The sequence below is a fragment of the Pipistrellus hanaki genome (assembly GCF_964339955.1).
Source record: "Pipistrellus hanaki genome assembly, chromosome: 3".
In the NCBI taxonomy this organism is placed as follows: Eukaryota; Metazoa; Chordata; class Mammalia; order Chiroptera; family Vespertilionidae; genus Pipistrellus; species Pipistrellus hanaki.
Window position 1 is genome coordinate 164,483,952 of NC_140505.1, and position 21,579 is coordinate 164,505,530.

The following is a 21,579-nucleotide window of genomic DNA, read 5'->3' on the forward strand; positions in this document are numbered from 1 at the left end:
TCTGGCCAATGACCTGTTCCCAGGTGTGAGTGACAGCAAGCACCTTCCCAACAGCACCCCAACTTTCCTGGGCATGTGTCTATTCTCCCTGTCCAGTCCCTTCACCCAGCGATTTGCAGGGAATAGACTGTGGCTTCCTGGGGAGTGTAAAGCTTTAATTCCTGGTTAAACTGCCCAAACGGCATGACTATAATATCTGGCCTTTTTTTTTGTTCCTTTCTTGTTATTAATAACTGGATTAATAGTATTTGATAGTATTACAGATGTTTTCTATTTCCCCTCCTTTACTCCCCTTCTCCCAGTCCCTACCCGCTCCACTCCCCAGATCTTTACCACCGGATTGCCCATGTCCATGGGCTGTGTATGTAAGTATGTAAGTTCTTTGGTTTATCTCTTCTTGTCCAGTTTTCTATTCTTTATAGGCTTTTTTTCCTTCCTCCATCTCTTTAATAATTGTGCTTTTATTTTTGCGTCTTCATATTAAAGAATAGTTGAGGGCTAAATTTTGTTTGGTATATCTGTTAATGCTCAATCACAGTAAATAATTTTCTCAGATATTTTGTAATTCCTAAATTATAAACTCGTCTTCAAGGGAATTGTTTTTTTTTGTTTTTGTTTTGTTTGGTTTACTTTTCTAGCTTGTAGAAATACATGGCATTTATAAAGCTAGGCCTTGTTTATGGAGTGTTATTTATAATGGTTTCCTGTTTTGTTTATTCCAAATAGTCCAAGGATATCACTAGCCCAGGACCCAATTTATTTAATTTCTTAGCTTGGAGATTCTCGTACAAATAAGATCCAAACTTCAAAACTGTTGTGTCACAGGTGTAGGCTTGTAATTTCTGGATATAGCATTTCCCCTGCCCTCTCATCCAGACCTCTCAGGGACAAGCTCCCTTGAAGTCTTCCTAAGACAAGGGTGAGCTTGTTCTGCTCCACTCACCACTTTTAACTGTGATTACAGTCCTTGAAGATGGCTCTGGTTCTATGGAAGGACCTCGGTACCAACTTTATACCCGCCCCAAGCCCTCTTCTGCCTCTGCTTAGCATCAGGCTGCTACCTACAGTTGTTCAAGTTTTTCTTTCGAAAAGCAGGGCCGGAAATCTAGCTTGTCAGAGAGCACTTCAATCTGATCTCTTCTTCCTGAGACATCGCATTACCAATTTCAAGTAGCAGTAAGCCCTAAAGAGACCCCGGTGATCATTCCTGGCAGCCACAGTTGACAGTATTTGCTTTTGTGCTTACCACTTTGTCCATGTTCCATAATTTTCTTTATAGCAAGAATACTGTGTATTTCATTTTTAAAATTTGTTATACTCCTTTTCATCTTTTCTGCTGATAGTGGAAAGTCTTCATTAGCCTACTTGACCCAATTGCTATATCTGAAATTCCTACAATTTACTGATTAACCTCTAGTCCTCAGATTCCACCTCTTCAATTGGGAGTAATAATAGTGTCTATCTGTAATAGTGTTAGTTTAGAGCACATAATAAGTTCTCAATCGGTGTGAACCATCATTACTTGCATCATTTAAAGCTTTAATCTGCCACCTTAGGGAAGAGTTAGAAATGCACTAGCGGCTGTGTTTACTTACTTAACAAGAAGAGGAAGTCTTAGTGAACTCCCTGGAGAAACCAAAGGAGAAACTTCGTTCAGTATGGTATGTTGCTGAAACTGAAGCATCCAGCTCCACCCTCTCTGTTGATAAGCCAAAGGTCATTTGGCACCAAGAGTGAAGTGAGAGAAATGCCCTCTCAGTATCGCCCGGAGGGCTGCTTAGCGGAGTTTTGCCTGGGCTGCGTGGGTAGGTAAGTTGGAGTTTGTGAAATATTTTCTTTGCTAAGGAGGGCTGTCAAAGGCATAATTATTATTGAGGATATTTGTAGACCTTTTAGTCTCTGTAAGCTCTTTAATAATCTTTTAAATTCCCATTTGGAATTCCAAGTGGATTCTGAATTTGGTGAAATTGGGTCCTGCCTCCTGGCTGATTGCTTGGAGATGGAGATTTAAAGGATTTTCTCCCCTTAGGTCAGGGTGTTTAAGAGAATAAGTTCCCCCCCAAAATAGCTAAGAAGATATCTGTTGACTGTTAACAGTTGGGAAAGTACAGACATAGCATGCTTTTACACAGTTATTTTAAAATTAATATGATATGCAAAAGACTGTGATTATCCTATAAATATTAACTGCTTTGGATTGTTTACACAATGTTAGTTGTACTATGAAAATTTGCTTATTAACCGAGTTCAGCTTCTTAGGTTGTTATTGGCTTTGATTCCACAGACTTAACACTGCCAAATTTCTGTGTAAACATTTTCTTGGGCCTGAAAGTAGTGAATATGTGTATTTAGAGTTTTTTTTTTTAAACCCTGTATATTAATGGAACTTGTAAACGTTTTAAATAGTCAATTAATGGGAGTTTTAAAAGAACAACTCTTTAAAAAATCCAATTTTGTACTTTTGATGTTTTAAATATAAGATTTGACCTCATTGGCAAATATATGTAATTTTTAATATATTTTTGTAGTTCTTATCAATTTGTTAATATAATTTAAGTCAGAGCCTTTTGGTTATTGTTCTGTTTCTAGGAATTGGGTGCAAGGCTAAGTTTTAGTATTTATAAACAAATATTATATCACAATATGCTAGATAGAGAACAAAAATAAATAACTGGTTACATCCATGTTTTGGTGCTGGGAAATGTAATACATTCTTGAGTTCAAGTGCTGAGGTTATGGCTGTATTGATCCTTTTTGAAATACATTCTTGAAAATGTTGATTTTCCTTTAAAGTGTCTGTTTTTAAGTAAGACTTTCTACATCATAGGAGAATTATCAATGCACATAAATTTTCACCCCTGTACTGGCATCGAATGCAGCCTCGGTAGAATCAATAGGTGAGGTGACTTAGGATATTTATGGCCTGATTTAGTTTTACCCTTGCGACAAAGCTTTGGCCAGCTTTACAGGCCAAATTTTATGGCAGATGTTAGTGGAATATAAATTTCATATGTGCCCTGGGAATGGTATGTAAATATTTTGTTCTCTGCCCACCCTGTTCTCCCCTAAAGGAGGCTATTGTACCGGGAGTGCTTTAAAAGTTTGTTTCTCAACAGCTGTCCTTGGAAACAGTTCTTCAGTTTAAGTAAATTGCACATAAGAGGAAATGACTATGGAGAGGATAAAACATTTAGACTCATTTTTATGTAAATAATTCTGAAGTAAATTATGCTGCAAAGTCTCCTTTTTAGTTTATTTTTCAATGTAATTGTGTCATTAATTCATCAAGGTAGGTATGAGATTTCCTTAGGGAATTTGCTTGAGGTTTTAGGGGGAACATAAGTCAGCTCCTTGTACTTTAGTCTTGTAAGTAATAATTTGAATTGCATAAAAATTTCATGTAGGTGATATGATAAAATAGGTGATCATATACTCGTGATTATTTACCTTATAGAACAGTTCTAATTTAACTAAAGAAGTATTTTTAAAAATTTATTTAAAGTGAAGTTTGTGAATGTGTTTTTTAAAAAATAAATTTTTATTGATTACAGAGAGGGAGAGGGAGAGAGAGATAGAAATATCAATGATGAGAGAGAACCATTGATTGGCTGCCTCCTGCATGCCCCCTACTGGGGTTCGAGCCTACCACCTGGGCATGTGTCCTGACTGGGAATTGAACAGTGACTTCCTGTTTCATAGGTTGGCATTCAACCACTGACCCACATTAGCAGGCTGTGTATGTACTTTTAATTGTTTCATTTTATATGTAAGCACTTAAAAATGGACTTCTCAGCTATGTGAAGAAATTATACTTTTTATTTTATTTAATAGTATGACATTTGTATACAGAATCTTGTGTATGGGATATATTGACTAGATTTTGGAATTTGATTAGAAGAAACTTGTGTTAGTTTTAATTCTTAATATATTTTTTAAAATTTAAGGCATTCTGTGAAATACTTCCTCTCTGTACTTGCTAATGTAAAATCTGAGCTGAATTGCTGTGTGTGTTTCTTAAGCTTGCTTGAGATTTCACAAGAACATTTGTCTAAGAAGGCTTTGCTTTTAGGAACATTTCCATAGTTTTTTTTTTTTGCGTATTAAAAATGCATTATGTGAGATATTTATGTAATTCAGGGTCATATTATTTAGCTCTACTCATTATGCAATTCTAATGATATTTAAAAATTTGACATTATTACTATTAGTATTGCATTGCATTCTTTGTTTTTCTTATTGTTTCTAAAAAAATACTTTGCCCTCATTTGCAAGTAATTTTTCTGTATTCCACTGTTTTATACAATTTACCGGACCTCATGACACAGTTAGTGTCTATTAAGTAGAGCCCATGCATATCAATCTTGGATACAAAGCCTGGGATTGTAGTTGGAAAAAGCCCTCCTGCTGCTCTTCCCTCTCCTTCCAAAGACATGAATGTAGTCTCTCAATTTATTCACAGCCTGAGTTTGTGAAAGCCAGTAGGTCTCCTTTTTCGCATTCATAGCTGATGTTGCACTCTTCTGGATAAAAACTGTCAGTGATTCCCCTATTTCTCATCATATAAAACTCAAAGTCTGATAGGTAACATCATTTGTAGCCACGTACCTTGTTTTTTGGCTTAAGCTTTTTAATCTTTGTGCTTTATACCTCCCTCTTCCCATCTTTCTCTTTACCCATACCACAATTGGGCGTTTCTGTCTCGTACCCAAAATTTGTATCATCCTAAGGTCTACCAGTCACCCCCATTAAATTTCTTCTGGCCCCCCCTTTCAACATTAAAAGTAATCTATTATGTATTTTCTGCATTTTCTTCAAGTACTTCTTGTTCTGTCCTGTGTTAGTGTTATTTTTACATGTGTTATAATGTTTTCACACCTCCTATGTAACATTGTCTGACTTTAAATGATCCACTGAGTTAAGTCTCTGTCTCTTATTGGTTGTGGTTTCATGTTGTATCTCCCATGTCCCTTTGTATTCAGTAGATGCTCATTGTCAATATTGGGTGACTGGATAAATGGGATGACTGACATGATAATGGGTTATTGACTGAAAGACGTTTCACTGCTCTTGTGGAATGGACATTAGGAACAGAGAATCAACGAGAGATCTAAACGAGTGTGGTGTGGTTCTCTGAATCAGAGCTGCTGCCCACAGCGGAAGCTGAAGAAACAAAGAGCGGTCCTAGATGGTGTTTAGTGGCTTAAGACTGACAAGGAAAGAATGACTTTTTCTAGGTAAAAGCTTTGGGCTGAATAGGTAATCGAAGAGTAACATTTGCTTCGTAACAGTGACTAGTTTTGAGTCAGAACGCTTTTCAAAAGTTCATAGTTTCGGAATAGTACTGTCAGTTCTGCTATCATGCTTGTTTTGAAAATGGGATATTGTTGATATTAGGGAACAATTTGAGTACAATATAAATCTTACATTTGTTATGTATGATTTTATCTGAGCGGATAGTAGGTGAACACAGGAAACTTCACCAAGCCACATAGGAATATACAAGTATGCACCTCAGATATCTTCTGGCTACCTTACTTCGCTGCATATTGTAAGCTATTATCATCCCCGTCTCATTTTATAACTTTCCCTTCAATTTCAGGTAGCTCTTCTCCCGTCATTTCACAATAACTCACCAGCTGCAGCCCTTTGGACAGCCAATTCTACAAGCAAAGTTCATGTCTTTTTCAAGGTAAGGTGCCATATTGCAGTTTTTTATTTCCTTTTAACCATTTAACATATGTAACGCTGCGTTATGGTCTTTATTAGGTTCCTTTCTTATTTTATGTGTCGCACTGTTTCCCCCATAAGCCCTGTGGTTTTAATGACGTGGTTTGCATAGCATTGTGGTTTTCAGGCATGCATATGTTGCTTTATAACAGAACTGACTGTACTAATGGATAACATACAAAGAATGAACTGATAGTTTTTCTCTCTTTTCTCTCGCTCTCTTTTTCTTCTTCATTTCAACTCTCCCTCTCTCCTCTCTTTTAATGCTGAAAGACACTAAATAGTCCCTGTAAGGAGGGACCAGTACCACAGAGAAAAATGTCAAAGAACTTGTTTTATGAGTACTGTAAAAAAAAAAAAGGGGGCGGGGCAGGGGGACAATACCTTTATCAGTGGAAACATAGATAGGCTCAAATGCAAGGAGAAATGGATAAGTTAATAATAAAAGGCCCGTGGCCCCTGGAGTAAAAATATATCTTACCCTTAAGTAATAACTAGGTTGGACATTTTTGGAGCCTTTGCTATGTAGTAGGTACTATGATGAGTGCTGGACATGGATTATGCCACATAATTTTTATAAACACTATAAAGTAGGTGTTATTACTGTCCTTATTTTACAGATGAGGAGTAAATGGCTTAGAGGGGTTAACTTGCCCAAGGTGGGTAACTCATATATATAAATGGCAGAGCCTGTTCTTAAATCAAGTGTAACGTCTGCAGACCTCCGTGGTCTCTCAGGGCTCTTTGTAGACTGTAAATAAACAACTTCGCATGTGTATTTCCTCTGCACCTAATGTGTCTGGATGGCACCATTGTTTTAACTCCTATTATAGGTGAAGAAAGAAAGAAAGGTACTCAGCCCAAGAAATACCCAGATGGTCAGAGGTAGAGCGATAACAGAAACTAATGACAGAGTTTTATGCCATTAGGATTATACATAAAAAGGGAGAAAAAGTGGACAGTTAGCAATAAGGGGGTGAGCTGAACTAAGGAAAAAGAGAAGAAATATTTGTTGGAAGTTAAGGACAAAGAAGTCAATTTATCAGAATATGCTACAATTGGAAGTAGGGAGTGTACTGGAGAATAAGCAGGAGGCTACTCTATTTCTATGGTACATGAAGTCTAATCAGATTCTTATAAAGAAACTCAAACTAGCACCAATTTCTACACAGGAATATGGTAAGAGATATTTGAGATCATGAGCATAATAAATTGTTTGTGTGGTAAATCCCGATTTGTAGTAGGGTCAGGAAAACACACACACACACACACACACAAAAGACACTAGAGGAAGCCTTCAAAAGGCTTTATTTGTTCTTTTATTGTACATACTAGAGGCTTGGTGCACAAAATTTGTGCACAGGTAGGATCCCTAGGACTGGTGGGGCGATCGGGGGACCCCTGCTGGTACCCGTCTTGGCTGACCTGGTGCTGCCCGCTCACTAGCTCCACCCCCTGCCAGTCGCCTCCCTCTGCAGGCAACTGGTAGGGTCCCTGCTGTCACACACCTTGGCTGGCCTGTGGCCTACAGAATGGGACAGCTCCTGTGTTGAGCGCCTGCCCCCTGGTAGCCAGTGTGCATCATAGCGACTGGTTGTTCTGCTGTTCAGTTGATTTGCATATTAAGCTTTTATTATATAGGATTGCTATTTCATTTAGGTAGTCAGTTACCTCACATGTAAACAAGTGTTTAATCAGTGTTGTTAATCTGGAGGTTTTAATAAAAAGTAGAGAGAATAGTTTTTCAATTGAGTGTTGATTAAGAGCCAAATATTATACAGGTAATAGGATAAGTATAACGGTGAATGTTAAGAATTAATGAGTGTTTTTGAACCTAAAGCAGGGTGTCAGCAAACTGACTAGTGGGCTGTTTTCTAGGGGTCCTGAATGGTTTTTATATTTTTAGTAGGTTATTAAAAACAAAAATGAAAACAAAGAATAACAACAGGGACCATATGTGGCCTACAAACCCCAAACTGATCCTTTACAGAAAGTTTGTCAGCCTTTGACCTGAAATATAGTCCATGAGCAAAAAAAGTTATACTCCATACTTTTTAGGAAATTAGATTAGGTAATGGAAACTGGTATTATCCTATATTATAAAACCCTAATATGCAAATTGACCAAATGGTGGAACAACCGGCGGGACAACCAGTTGCTATGATGCGCATTGACCACCAGAGGGCAGATACTCAATGCAGGAGCGGCCCCCTGGTGGTCAGTGCGCTTTCACAGGCGGAGTGCTGTTTAGCCAGAAGCCAGGCTCACGGCTGGTGAGCGCGCGGCAGTGGCAGGAGTCTCTCCAGCCTCCACTGCAGGCGGGCAGTAAGGAGCGAGGGGTCCTGGGCTGCGAGAGGGCACAGGCCGGGTGAGGGACATCCTCCCTCCACCCGCGTCCAGTAATTTGTGTACCAGGCCTCTAGTATTCATAGAGGGCTATATCTTTAGACATGTGCCTCCCCCCTCCACTCCCCACTCCCCACCCCCCCCACACACAGACACACTTGTACAAAGGAATTGATATTTATTTAGTATGATATTTTGCTAGGGGTTTTGTGTACTTTATAACCTTGGAAAAGTATAACTACTTTACAAAGGATAGAACTAGGGGGGCAGGGGCTAGGGCGGGCTGGAGGGGGTCAATGGGGGGGGGGAAGGGACATATGTAATACTTTCAACAATAAAGATTTATTAAAACAAAACAAAGGATGGAACTAGGCTCATGGAGGCTAAGTTAGATTAAAGTTTTACATTTAATAATGAGACTCATGTTTGCCTGAATCTCCCAAATAAAATTGTGGAGAAAATTGGTTTGTAAAAATTGAGTATGTCTATTCACAGTTCTGGCTTGAAAATATTTAAATAGATATCAGATGTAAACATTTGTTATAACTTCAGCTAATTATAAAATATAAACAAATCAGTTGAATTTTACAAGCAGAAAATAGGATGGGTTGGAGAACTGTGTAATTTTATTATATCATTTACACATGAAGGAAGATCTTTGAATACACTGTATTTAGAGTACTAAAATATAAAGAAAAATTTAAAGAAATATGAGATTTAAAATGTTTTCACTATAACGTGCAAAATAGAAAAGTGAGTCTGCATCAATAGAAAATGTGCCAGGCAGCAGTGGATTTTTGAAAAGCAGATATTAAGCAAATATTGGCCCACGTGTTTAATTGTAACGTTTTATAAAGAAGATTTCAGGGTGCTATGAAAACGTGTAATGAGGGATCTTATAGATTGGTGGGGTTGTTTAAGCTGAGATGCAGGAGTTAGACAGAGAAGACAAAGAGGATAATGATTCCAGACAGAGTGTGATAGGCCTCCAGGATGGAAGGAGCTTGGCAAATTTAAGGAAATGTCAAAAAAGGCCATCGTATCCCCTGTCAGCTCTGAGGACAGGATTACATCTGTTTTGTTCATCACTATAAAGCCCTCAGCAAGATTTACTGAATTTATAGAGAATGGATATTTTGCTTGACAATTTCTGGTATAACTATGAGTACAGGGATTGCCTGGATGAGAGCTGCTAGTCTCTTTTCTGAAGACAACCTAATTATAGTAAACTACGCAGATTGGCCCTAATCCCTTGCTGCCATAGGCCACTTAACGGTTTTCAAGGCATCAGAATGGAGCTTGACCTGCAGACAGTCTGCACAGAAAGGTCAGGAAAAAAGAATGGAGAGCACTTTACCTGGATAGGATTCTGAGGTGGAAAAGTGAATTTGCATTATTGCAACGTCAGGAATAAATTGGACAAAGAATGAATATAGCCACTTTTCTAAAAATGACCAGTTGGAGTGAGGGTGTTTGGTACTAAAACACATGATCCTGGGTTCTTTGGGTAACTAAGTAACATGATAATCAGGCTTAGAGATTTAATTAAGTTAAAAACTCAAATACTACCTATCTTGGGGGCTTATGTCTTCATATTCAAAGTTGAACTTCTAAATTAAGATACTTTCATTGTAAGTTTGGGTACATTGAGGAATTTATAACATAAAAAGTAATTTCTGATATACATTGTCTTATTTTATGCCTTCCATATACTGTGAGAATGGTGTGTGAGGGTGGAACATAGTCAAACAGAGGGCACTACTCCATTTGACTCATACGAATGAATTAATTTCCAGGAATAGAATTTCATCCACTCTGTTGTTTGGATAAATGATATACTTTTAGGAAGCAGGATGACTCTGTTGTGGCCCTAAAATCACACTGGCAGGCTTTCAAGAACCCCTCTGAATCTTCAGCACCCCCAGAGTGGTGCTACCACTAGGAATATTGCATTTCCTTGGGCTGCCGCTCTATGGGGTAACTTTGCCCTTCTCTTAAACTGCTCCTTAGTAATAGGAAGGTCAGAGTGACTGTGGCTGATTTCAAAGTGCATAGTCTGCATCATTAGCTAACTTGGAATTTCTTTTTCACATATTAAAAACTAGAAATGTGCAGTCATTTAATATTTAAACTAGTTTCTATGAATCAGTTATAGATATGAGTGAACACTTATTAGCTGACTTGACACATGAAAGGATGGTCTTTCTACTGAAAGCAAAATATTGAGAGTCAGGTGTTTGAAATCCCTCCAGTCTAGATTACTCAAGAGGAAACAAACAGCAAGATTCAGTATAATTGCTTGTTGTTTTGAAGAAGGAAATGTTATGTGTTATTTTTCTCCCCTAAGGCCTGTGTCCAGAGCAGAATCATTTTGGTGTTTTTATAATTCTTTGAAATGCTTCCAGTATTTTAGAACTAAAAAACAAGTGAAATTGACATAAATGTATCTGGACAGTGGAATATTTCAAAGCTTACCTAAGTAATTGTTCTTCTTCTAGATTAAAGGTTTGGTTTTATTTGTACCCAAATCCTAGTGATATAATAGTCACAGGAGAATTAATAAGCTAATATATGAAAAGGACATACATACATTTTGGCACAGATTTTGTAAATGTGAAATGTTTAAACATATGTACATATGTGTAATTATACATGTGCATGTGTCTCTGTGCATAAGTATGTTTAAGTTTTAGCAGGCATCCCAGTGTGGGGGTGGGGAATCACAGAATCCTGTGGAAACATATCCGGGCTCTTCCATTGGTCTGTTTGGGTTTGAGGTTTTACCACGTGTGATAGTGGGGAAGGGATGGTTCTGCACCACAGTTTCCTCATCTGTAAAATATAGATAATAACAGAATCTGCTGTTTGGAGGAATAGTGATTATCATTTGAATTAATGGGGGCCTAGAATGTGTAACAATGTTTGGTCCATATAAGCACTGAGTGCTATTTACTGTTTTTTGTAAATTATTATGAAATATTGGCCACACAGTTTATTCAGGGAGGAAAAAAGAATTACCTTGAAAAATGATGACTATTTCAAAAGCCTAAAATATTAGTTAATTGTGCAGATTAAAATCATAATGTTGTTTCTTTATTATTAAGAGATTATGGTATAAAAAGTGATATGTGCAAATCTTCAATGGTTTATTTATTATAATATACCTTGGATTATCTATTTTTTTAGTGTATTTAAAGTTTTCCCTTTTGTGGCCAGATAATATATGTTTATGGGATGGTCTCCATTTTGAAACCTGGTAGGCTTAGGGAAATTGATAGTTTTTGTCCATTTTGTTTTAGACTTCAATTTTGTCTAATCAGTTTTTGAAAGAAATGCCACTCTTTGACTTCCTTCCAAGAAAAACACTGGGTGTTTCAGGAAGTGGTCCTAGTGAGTCAGAGGATAATACTTTTTCCTCTGAGTCAGTTCTGAACCTCCTTGATATAAATAGGCGTACTTTCACCAAAGTTCTGCTTTTCCGATCAGATGTTAAAAATCATAATTGATACATGGCCACACCAACAGCAATACTTAAATTGGTATTTCAACTCAATTAATACTGAGGGGGTCTTATCTAATTGGAACTGTAGAAATTCTGCCAAGTTAATTTTTAAAATATTTAATTCGATTTTGTACTTCTGTATTAGTTTCTATTTCACAACAGTTTTGCTTCAGATAAGAGTCATTTGTGTCAGGTGGTCATTTATGTCTATTTTAGAGGACATTTATATTGATAGTAATGTTCCTTTGGTCAGTAAAATTCTATGGACTTTCTTTAGCACACATATAAAATTATAGCACAATGTTAGCAAAGGATGTATTTTGTGAAACACTGTGCTAGTTTGCCAAATTTTGGAGCTGTGTCAGAGATACAAAGGACTAAATCAGAGTGGTTCTTCATAGCCACACTAAAAAACACAAAGCACGATAAATAATTGCCAAAGGACTAGAAGTTGTTAATGTTGAGTTGGTCAGGGAGGACTTTAAAAACAGGGTGGAAATTGAAGAATCGATAGATATAACATATAAAACTGCTAATACGAAGGATGTTTAAGGTAAGAGTAGAGACCTGCAGGTCGGTCAAAAAGGAACTGATAGATACAGGTGTAGACAATGTATCTTAAGTGATCTACGCGCGTGATTTTGCATATAATCTAGCTAACAGTCTTCTCATTTTTACAAATGAATAAACAGGGCCTTAGAGAAGGTATGGTCTGTCTACAGTCACAGGGAGATGCTAGAGTCAGGACTTACGTTCAAGGCTGCCTATCTTCACAAGTTCCTGTCACTATGACACAATTCCACAATGAAAGAATTGGGATATACTCAGTAAGTTTTAATTGTTTCCAATAGCTCTGAAAAAAACACACCCACAAAGCATTTTCCTCCTTGGCAGAAATATTGATTTTTTTAGGGCTAAGGAAGTTGTCTTTGGGTGTTAGGAAATTGCTTTATGGGCAAGTTTGCTCAACCCTGCTCTTAGGGAGCAGCAAGTAGGACTCTGTTTTTCATAAGAGCATATTATTGTCATGTAAGGTTCTCCAGGTCAGTAGATATGCTTCGGGATAATTTGTGGGTAGTGATCCGTGCTGTGAATCTTTGTCCACTTATATTAGTAGACTGATAGCTGGTCATTTTTCCTTTTTTTTTTTAATCTTAAGGATTGAGCTTTGGTTGGAGTCTGACTTTCTGCCTTGGCTCCTACAGCCATTACAAGAGTGTGCCCCTTTGTTTCATCCTGTTTCCCTCCCAGCAGGGAAGCAGCCATGTGGCTCTTGGCGAAATTGGCCTTCCTTGAAGTGACAACAGTGGCAGTTGAGATCAAGCGCCACTCTTGTAAACACCGAGTCTTATATCACATAAAATTCAAACACCTGTTTCCTGGAAACATTTTTGGTTTAGCATCCCGGAATGAAATCACTTCAGTTCCTGGGAGAGCAGGGAAATTGATTGTTTCTTCCCAGCTAACGGGAGTGAACGACTGTGTGCTGCCATGTGCTATTCCCAGGGTTTTTTTAGTAGTTAAGTTGTAAAAAAAGAAAAATATGGAACTCCTCATGTTGTCACATGTTTTATTTGTAGTCAGGTTTGGAGTTTATGAAGGTAACTTCCAGTCATCAAAGTTACATAACACGTGCAGCATCCAGTCTGTTTTGTCTTGCGGACGGAAAGTATAGTGTCATTCACCAGTGACTGGGCGCTGAACGTGTTAAGTAACTCTCCCGCCCCACAAATGACATGAAAGGGTAGTTTTCTCCTGTGTTCTGTTCCGTCAGGTGGCCTTCATGGGTGAATGCATCTGATAGGAAGCAGGTCACTTAGCTAATATGCTGGCCCTTGTCACTGATGTGACTGAGTGAATGCACCAGGGCTTCAGAGCTGCAGAGATCTCTTGAAGAGACCCTGGCTCCCAGCCTCATCAGCAGTAATGGGGGAACTGGTGTAAGTGACCTGTCCAAGTTAGAAATAGTCCTGGCAAAGCAAGGAATAGTATTGACTTCAGCATGGAGTGCTCTTTCTAAATCCACGCAAACCTAAATCAAGTTGACATCTAGGACATCCCAGGAATGATATTTTCTCTACTCTCACAGAGTGGATGGGTGCTGGTAGGACTGCTGCTCACCATCAGAGAGTGTCGGGCAGAATTGGAGAGGTGAGAAGACAGGATGAGAAGAGGACTTCATTTTCCACTCCACTTGGGGAACATTATGGAAGATAGCTGGGAATAAGAGAAGTCAAGATGGGAGGCAGGAGAAAGGAGACATGGTTTTACAGTGTGAATGTCAGTAACCTGGAGAGACTTTTGGGGGGTAGGGTTGGCTCTTTTCCCTAAGTGGCTATTGTTATAAGTTAGTGATGCTAAGTATTTTCAGTTTTTAAAGCTTTAGGTAACATATTTCATACGAAATTTTCTTGCTTTTAGAACATTGCTTCATTCAATGTTAAGATTTGAAATAAACATCTTAATTTGTTCAAATAAAAAATAATTAAGGGCATACTGTTTATCCGTTAAATAAGTATTTATTGACAATTTACTTCATGTCAGGGGCTATGCTTAGCACTTGGTATTCATTAAAATTATTTAGCCCTGCTCTCAAGAAATGTAAACTCCTGTGTGCAAACAAGAAAATAGGAAGTTCCTGCAGCATGATACGTGCACCTTAGTGTTAGACTCAAGTGTTATGGGAACATGTGAGAGGGGGCATCTGTCCTGCTGTAGAGCAATCAGGCCCCCCAGCTCTGAGGTCTAACGTAGGATTAGGAGTTGGCCAGGTGAAGGTGGCAGAGGTTTGTGGGTGGAAGGATATTCCAGATAGACGATGTCCCTTTAAGGCAAGAATCTGAAAAGTACTTAATTATGGCTCATGCATGGTGAGTTTAGGAGGGGTTTGGGTGGTGGGTCTGGAGGGAGCAGGCGTAAGGGCAAGAAGGAAGAGATGGTGAAAGAAGGAGCTGTATGGGTACAAAGGGCCAGATCACAGGAGCACCATGCTGTGCAATAGAATTTGATGTGATCTTGAGGGTGGTGGGTTACTTTGGTAGGACTTAGGTCAAAGAATAATAATAAAAATTAAGTTTTAGAGGGGAGTACTATTAGATTGATCCAAATTTTTTCTATAAAAGCTTCTGAAATGATTTCATTTTAGCTCATCAGAAGGCCAAAAGATCACTTAAAATCTTGATACTCTTCATAGAATTTTACTGCTTATATAACACAAAATGTATGGACTTTAAGAAAAAAAACTACTTTAAGATGTGAGACCAAATATAAGAAAATAATGTATTATCAGAAACAACCATGTTTCTCTCTTGACTTTAATATATTGAAACTGTTAAAAGAGGTTGCTGAGTTTAAACTATGCTGACAACTTAGTAGCTTGAGAAAAACTGAAATCTTTTCCCCTCAAACTCAAGGTTTTGTTAGAAAAAGCAGTACATGTTTTTAAGTTGATTTGTTGAAGTTTTTGAGAGAATGTATTTCCCACAGAAGTTAGAGGAAAAGTGTCTGTGTATTATTCTGTTTCATAGAGGTAAAGTGGAGAATCTCTACAATTTCATAGTCTGTTTTTTTACTTTTTTATATATTTTTTTCATAATAATTCATATGCCCCCTTGTATTTAAGAACATGTTGCTTCACCCTAACCGGTTTGGCTCAGTGGATAGAGCATGGGCTTAAGGACTGAAGGGTCCCAGGTTCAATTCAGGTCAAGGGCATACTGTTTGCGGGCACATCCCCTGTAGGGGGTGTGCAGGAGGCCACTGATTGATGTTTCTTTCTCATGGATGTTTCTAACTCTCTCTCTCTCTCTCCCCTCCTCTCTGTAAAAAAATCGATAAAATATATTAAACAAAACAAAACAAAACAAAACATGTTGCTTCATAGTTGGGTATAAGAGTCAGCTCTGCTTTTCTTGATTGCCATTACACAATTGGAAATATGTTCCCATAGGTAAATATTCTGTAATAGACATGGACTTGGCAAACAAAAATCAAGGCAATGCCACTCCCTTTTAGAACTTTGTGATCCTTTTGAAGCTCTAGGGTCCATTGTCTTTATTCTGGTACTACCTTTGCCTTTATCTTTATATTATTTCTAATAATCTGGTTATTGCCTGCCTTTACTTCATAAACTTCCAAAATCCAATGTCTTTCCTTTCTTGTTTATAAGTAAAAGCTACACTGTTAGTTCTCTTCTATACAAATGTATGTACTTTCATGTATAATAAATTTATAGTAAAAGAAAGAAATCCTTTAGATGTTATGTGACCTTGTGATTTGGGGTAAAAACCCACCTTTTTAACTATTATTTTCCCCTATGGCAAAGTGGTTGGATTTCATTCCATATCTACTATTTATTCATTTTTTATTTTTTAATATATTTTATTGATTTTTTACAGAGGGGAAGGGAGAGAGAGAGAAACATCGACCAACTGTCTCCTCTCCTGTACACTCCCCACTAGGGTTGTGCCCACAACCAAGGTACATGCCCTTGACCGGAATCAAACCTGGGACCTTTCAGTCCACAGGCCAACGCTCTATCCACTGAGCCAAACCAATCTTGGCCATATCTATTGTTTATTAGCTCTTTGACATTAGGCATGTTATTAAACTCTGTACCTAGCTTAACTCATCTGTAAAGTGAGGATAATGGTTCCTACCTCATTAGGTTGTTGTGATAATTAAAAGAAAATAATAAATGTAAAGCACTTAGAATAGTGCCTGGCAGGGCACATAGTGTTATTGAAATGTGAGTCGCTTACTGCTTGCTGCTGCTCCACTTATCTTTCCTCCTATCACTACTGTTAGGTACTAGTTAAGTTTTCTTAGTGCATTGACTATAAAATCAGGTGCCTTAAAATGGGAGCAGCAGTTATGCTAGCTGAATCATACTCAGTTTACTTAATAAAGAGGAATTAAATTTGGGGCTATGTAGAAATATTAAAATAAACTTGTTCTTATGAGCAATTCATTTTTATTAAATCAAATTATGCTTCTGCCCCCAGTTTTCCCTACCTTAGTTTACAGGACATCTGCCCATGTGCTTAGAGATGGGAACTGTGGGAATGGGAAGAAAGAAATGCAAATGTGGCCTTACCAGCCCTCGTGATAATTCCCTCTTCAAATTTCCTCTTCCCCCTGGCCTCAAATATCCTACTTACCCAAACAAATTCATCTTAGCTTCCCAACAAAAACGCACCCAATGTGATCCAGGAACATGAAGGTTTCTGGTGAGTCTCCCATTCCCTGATTGATCCAAACACTTTTTTTTTCCTTCACTTATTAATTCACTGCAGAGAGTGGTGTTTGCTCTTTTTCAATTCCAGGTGCTCAAGTCCGGGAATATAATTCTTGGCAAAATAAATTTTCTTTTTTGGTGTATAAATTGACACTGGCCCGAAAGTGGGCATGTTACCATAAAAAAAGAATCCCATTGCTGCCCAAGTGGAATAGTAGTTCAGTTGTTTTTCTCTCACTTTCCCATTTCTCATCAAATCCAGGTTCTTACACTTGAAGTGTCTAAAGTTAACATTTTATAGAGCCTTTTTTTTTTTTGTAATTCTTTTTTATTCTCTTCATTTTATTTCACTTAAATTCAGACTATTACCTGAAGTAGGAAAACAAGAACAACATTCTTGTTTAGTTATTTTTGCATAGGCATCTTTTATTGTTTTTGTGCATTAGTCTTAAAACATAGAAAGCACTTTGAAAAAAATTCATAAATTCTATTTCAGTGTTTTACTAGTTATCTTAGATTTTAAATAAGGAAACCCTGAAATAACATTTTCAGAATGAATCCTTCAGTGTCATACTTTTTAGATGCTAGAATTTGCCTCTATCTTCTCTTCTAAGCAGGTAACAGAAGTTGTCATATCATATTTATTATTTTACTTATTTCATGTTGGTTCTCCCACTAGATTGTAAGCTCCATGAAGTTAACTATGTCTATTTTGTTAACTGTACTCTGTATCTAGAACTGTTTTGTTTAGTATTCTAGCCATTAGCCACATGTGGCTATTTACACTTAAATATAAACTAACATAAATTCACAAAATTAAAATTTTGGTTTCTCAGTGGCACTAGCCACATTTTAGGTATTCAGCACTTGTATTGAACAGTGATGATACAGTAAATTTTCATCATGTGAGAAAGTTATTTTTGACAGTGCTCTAGGTCAGTGTTTCCCAACCTTCTCTCATGATGAGAATCACCTGGTGGAGTTGTTAAAACACAGATTCCTGAATCCCAACTAAGAAGTGCTAAACTAGAATTTTTGGGAACATATAGGTAAAATTGTATACTTAACTACAGATTTTATATACAGAGCACTAAGTTAGGTATGCAATTTTACCTATATGTTCTCAAAAATTCTAGTTTAGCACTTCTTAGTTGGGATTCAGGAATCTGTGTTTTAACAACTCCACCAGGTGATTCTCATCATGAGAGAAGGTTGGGAAACACTGCTCTAGGTGATGGCGAGTACTTGTCAGATGAGTGAATGAGTGAATTAGTAAGGTTATTGACTTGGGCCAAGTAATATTGAATGAATCTTGTTTGAATAATCATCTATAAAGATCATTTTGATTAATGGCTTTTGATTAATCACTGTTGACATGTTCCTATCCAATTTCAAAATATTGGATTTATCTTTAGTTAAAGGAAAGTATACAATAATGCAGCAGTTTTTACCTGGAGTACTGCAAGAATTTTTAAAACATGCAATAACTGACTAATCAGGGACACTGACCTTTTTCCCCTTAAATTGTCATGACAATAATAGCTATCCAGTGTGAATGAATTAAAATTATATCTATTCTTTTTTGGTCAGATATGTAAAAAGTATAACATTTCTTGGTTTGCTACAGAATTTCAGTAATTAGTTTGTGTGTGCCATGAGATGAGAAAGGTTAAAAATCGCTACCATAGTAGATAAAAGCATGGCTTGTGGTCAAATCTTAGCTATGATATGTAAATATCATAGCCAAGTTACCCTCACTTATAACTTTTATAATTCCAAGACTCCTCATTAAAATGGGGATACATAAGCTCTTACAACTTATGAGGTGGTAAGAATTAAGCAAAGTCATGCACTAAGGCACTGGCATAGAGACCGATACACTGAAATGCTTACTAAATGAACATTATTTTTTTTTTTTACAATAACGAACACAGATATGTCTCAATTTACCTCCGTTTATGGATGATTTCAGGGTTAGAAAGAATTTTATTGCTATTTTTAAGAACATCCATTGTTATAATTTGGCAGAAATTTTTTAAAGGCAGTACTACCCACAATCAAAGCTTATTATACTTACCATCTTTTAAATATGAAGTTTAATTGCCATAATTAAAACACTGGACTTAATTTTTCTCTTATAATTTCTATGACTATGTAAATATCTATCATCTTAGGAAAAATTAGTTTCACAGTTGTTTTATAGGCAGCTTGACTTGTAAGACTAATGCACAAGTATCTCTGACTTTTGTTTTGGGGTAGCTCAAAAAGAATTTATTCCCAACTCTATTCATTTAAATGGGCTTCTCTTTGGAAAAAATGCTGAATAATGAAAATGAATATTTACCTAAGGATGAGTTTCATTTAGCCACATAACTATTGTGCATTTAAAGCTATGATTTAACTTCCAGAAAAACAATTAAGACATTTTTTATTAGCAATAATACCTGATTTAATTGTGGATATTGCCTCCCAATTAAGTACCTAACTCAGTTGTTCATTTAAAGCTATGATTTAATTTCCAGAAAAACAATTAAAGCTTTTTTCATTAATTATAATGCTGGCATTGCAGGAGCTATGCCTCACTTTTACACACTATAATGTTTTTTTTTCTTTTCATGGATTTGAAAACAGTGTTTGTTGTTACAATAACAACAGGTAATTAAACATTTACCACCAAAATATCAGCTGACTTTAAGGTAAATTTCCTTCATTTTTTTGGTGTTAATATCACTCTGGTTGTTATGGTGCTTTTATTTTTAGTATAAACTTGTACTCATATCTCAAAGTCCAAGTTGACCTCTCAAGTTCATATTAAAGGTGACTGTTTTTTCTCCTGAATGTCTCTCTCTCTCTCTCTCTCTCTCTCTCCCCCCCCCCTTCTCTCATCCTCGCCCCCCCCCCCCCCATTTTGTTTGTTGATCCTCACTTGAGGATACTTTTCCCACCCACCCCTACCAGGGCCTGGGATTGAGCCTGTAACCCACGTATGTGCCTCTGACTGACAATTGAATCCATGACCCTTCACTGTGTGAGCCAGGGCTCTAACCACTTAGCAGCACCAGCCAAGGCTCTCCTGAATTTTTCATTAACTAATATTTGCCAATGTTTATAAAATGAAAATATAGAAAAGGACAGATTAAGCACAGTTATTTTAACTCCCTCCAAATAAAAGGCCAGTAAAGAGATTTAAAAAAGGACAGGACAGGGATAAATTGTAACTAACCTAGAGTCCTGAGAAGCCAAAACTGAAAGCTGTTAGTAAGAGACATTGAGAAGCAACTTGATTTTCACTTCAGAACTGTGAAAGGCTCAACAGTGAGGGTGAGGCTTAGCACAGGAGGACTAGCAGGTAGTGCAGGGGTCCTCAAACTTTTTAAAGTGGGGGCCAGATCACGGTCCCTCAGAGAGCTGGAGGGCCAGACTATATGAACTACTAATTCCTACTGTAACACCTCGGCTGCGCTCACTGCCCAAAAAACCTGGCGGGCCAGATCAGACTCCTCTGCGGGCCGCATGTGGCCCGCGGGCCGTAGTTTGAAGACCCCTGATAGTGTGTGTAAAGTGGCCTTGCATCCCAGATGCCTCCCATGCTCAGCGAGGATGGATGTTTATTCTGTGGAGATTGTGAACTGGAGGACTCTTGAGTGCGGGGGCACAAGGCACAGGCAGGTAGAAGTTTAAGTGAAATAGTTACTGGGCAGAGAGACATCCTAGCCCACTTCTCCGCATCACCAAGATCTTGGCAGTCAGGCATATGTCTCCAGCTATGAAACTGGAAGGTGCTTTCTGAAATAATGTGCTCTTGCAAGATAAAAAGTAAAAGTAAGAAAGAGGGAGTTTTGGGATCCAGGAAACAAGGATCTAAGACAGGAGAAAGATGAAAGGAATGAGCAGGATAATGTGGAATTTGGGTATCATGATGAAAATGGTTTAGGAGGCCTAGAGAGTACCCAGTTTAGATTCCAACAGGAATATAGTCTGGGGGTCTGGGAGAAATAACTCTTGAAAGAGAAAAATGATGGTGTTTAAATATATTGCAGGGAGACTTCACTGTGGCGGAGTCTAAAGGGATGAGATTAATATAAGTACATAGGAAATCTAAGAGTTTAGGGTAAGCTAATTTTTAACTCTAAAGAATACAAAAGGTTAAATAAGAAAGAAAATGTAATTTTAGTATATGTGAATAGCAGTTACACGGAAACAATAAGTAACACTGAATTTCAGTCTAACAGAATTTGATATAAATGTAACTTCATGTATTCTGGTTTTATCTCCGCTTCCTCCCTAATCACTTTCTACCTCTTAGTTATTCTTCAGTAGCTGGACTGCTGTTGGCTTCCTAAATGTTACCCAGCTGCCTCATGTCTTTGCTCTTCTCTCTCCGGGTTTATTCAGCTCATGCATTGCAGCCTGAAGCCTGAGGGATTTTATGAACTGACTGACCTCCCAGCGTGAGGTGCCCACCTTGCATTTGGTCTTTCTCATTGCCATGTTGTACCCTTTGATGCCCTTCCCTCCCACTATACTGTACATTTCTAAAGATTTTTATCTGATCTTCTCTGGTTCAGTCCTGTGAGGGAGATTTTGGTCTCTAGCTTCTCTTGAACTTTATACTATGCTGTTACGTAGCCTGTAATGTGCTCTTTTCCTAAATATGTCTTTTTTTTTCTTTTTCTTTTCTTTTTTTTTTTCTAAGAGAATGGGGAGATGGAAAGGTTTTCAAGGAAGGTTTTGTTAATCCTAGATGTTGTGTGATTTTTTTTTTTTT

The 21,579-nt window shown here is 37.5% G+C and overlaps 1 protein-coding gene across 2 annotated transcripts in view; it reads left to right on the plus strand.

The window, feature by feature from the left end:
* EPS8 (EGFR pathway substrate 8, signaling adaptor) overlaps positions 1-21,579 on the plus strand; it is a 156,752-nt gene that overhangs the window by 58,125 nt on the left and 77,048 nt on the right. For both annotated transcript variants that reach the window (XM_084877907.1, XM_084877908.1), the window contains exon 2: positions 5,600-5,689. The gene's annotated coding sequence lies outside the window, so the exon portion shown is untranslated. The remainder of the gene's footprint in view (positions 1-5,599; positions 5,690-21,579) is intronic.